Source organism: Antrostomus carolinensis, unplaced genomic scaffold (genome assembly GCF_000700745.2).
Source record: "Antrostomus carolinensis isolate BGI_N321 unplaced genomic scaffold, ASM70074v2 scaffold5079, whole genome shotgun sequence".
Classification (NCBI taxonomy): Eukaryota; Metazoa; Chordata; class Aves; order Caprimulgiformes; family Caprimulgidae; genus Antrostomus; species Antrostomus carolinensis.
Window position 1 is genome coordinate 1 of NW_010337735.1, and position 2356 is coordinate 2356.

Consider the following 2356-nt stretch of genomic DNA (forward strand, 5'->3'; position numbering starts at 1 on the left):
CCCCCCAATAAGGTTTATTTCTCATTAATTCACATCCCTGTGACCTTAGTTTAAACACAGAATATTCTACCTAAAGTTGTTTTTTAAGGTTAACACCCAGGTCTCACAAATACACTGTGAGATATATATATCTGCTATATATATCTGCTCTCAGAGCCCTTAGGTTTTAAGGGGAAGATTCTCCTCCCAAAGGTATTACAACCAGAAACATCCTCTTTGGGAAAAAAATCCCCAAATCATTGTACTTGCAAGTCCGACCTTTAAGATGTGAAGGGACACTCTGTCTATGCTTTAATGGAAAAACGTATGACTGAACACAGGCAGCGGCTGCATTTTTCCTTTGATCATCATAATGACCAGTTATTTTTTCAGGAAGCGTTCAATACATCCATCCCTCTTTTTCTATTCATCCTTCCACATGAATATTCATTAGAAATTATTAAACTGCCCATTATTCCAAAGGTCTTTACGATGGGAATCCTCTCCCCCACCTTTTGGTGCCTATAATGTATGTGTCTCCATCTGAGCTGTCTAGACTCCCTTCATCATCGGTGGAGACAAGCAGGCACTTCTAGACCATGATCCCTCTAATCTATTTTCATGATGATTCACATCCCAGTTGTATTTCTCTTGAAGAAAGGAGAACCTGGACTGTTCACGCGGAGGGAGGCACCCAACGCAGCCTATCACTTGTTTTGTTTGGCTTTTTCGGGGTTGGATTTCCCTCTTTTCAGCATACAGCAGGAAAAGAGCAGGAGGCAGATTTCTTCCTGCCTTTAGGATCCCTCAGACTAAGCCTGGCTTCTGAGAAGTAACACGGGCAGCTTCAACTTCCCTGACCTCAGCTAATTCTTTCCTTCCCTCAGCCTACTCAAGATGATTAAGCAAAATACTTGGAAGGAAATCAAAGCCTTAAAAACGCAATTAGAAATGACCATTTTGTTAATACGAGTAACACACAACCCCCAAGTCAAACCCAATCCACCAACAGTACCAGACCTTCCTCGGGCTGCAGCACGCCTGCGGGAAGACAATTAATTTTTAGCAGCTCCCGCAGGCTTAATGAACAGCCCAACGTAAAACTCAAGAGGACAACATCTCCCCTGATTCTGGAGAGAGCGATACCTTCCATACAGCTCATGGTTTTTCCACCATTCCTAAAAAAAGGAGGTTAGAAAGACCTGAAATTGCCAAATCTCAGACCAGATATCAGCTCCTGTAGCTGTCCACAGGTGACTTAAAAATGTTATTTTTAAAAACACAGCAAATATTCCTCCCCCAGCAGAGGATAAGGCAAGTTCACATAAAAGTTTGGATTTAGCTGCCAGAAATTCTCATTATTTGCTAACGAAGACTCTGATCTAATTGCAAGAAGCCTTTACAGCATTAAAAAAACAAAAGACCAACCAAACAATAAAGTCATTTGAAACAATCAAAATAGTTAGCACTGTAATAAAACGGAGATATTTTCTAGGACCCCCTTTTTCATTTATATCCATCCTCAATACAATGTATTTTAACACTCCCTTCCTGAAATTAATGTGGAAAAAGATGGAAATCTTGAATTAAATGCACTTTGAAAAAGCAGCAGCAGCAGTTCAGCTTCTGGGTCCTGCCATGGAAACAAAGACCGACAGACCAGATTTAGACAAACACTTACTTCTGCAAATTTAGGAAAAGATTTAACCACTTTGTCATTTAGAGCCAGCAATTATCAACTATTATTGGGAGCACCACGGAGGGTGGTGGGGGGTTATTAATTGCAGCAAAATGTTTGGTCTTTTTATGGGCTCATGCAAAGAAAACTATATATAAAATACAAATGCCACTTAACTTGATGATAATGTTTTAAAGGATTTTATTGCACATTCGTATAAAAGATGGGGGGTGAGTTCTTCCAGAGGAGCCAGCAATGGTGGAATTTGTGTTTTATTTCACAACTGCATCCTACCCACTTCCTATCACGGCAGTTGGGGTGTTAAAGTGTGGGGACAGGCTCCAAAATCACCTTTTTTGGGGGGATTTTGGGGGTTTAATCCTCCGGTGGGGAAATCAGTGTTAATTTCTAGAGCATCAGATGCTGAAGGAAGTTTTTAAAAATAGAAAGAGACCTAAAATTCAAGTCGTTAAGACAGAGAAGGCGGTGATCTCCCTCAAACCTCGCTTTTACACAGGCGCTGCTGTTTCACTGTGGAACCGCCGCGTTTCCCTGCGCTGTGTGAGAAAAAAACCTTCACGCAAGAGCGAAAGCGGCTCCAGCGTTAGGGGCTGGGTATTTATTTTTTTTTTAAAAAAAGGTTTTTGTAGAAAGCGGAGGTATTTTTAACCGCCGGGTTTCCAGGGCGGCTGAGGGGCG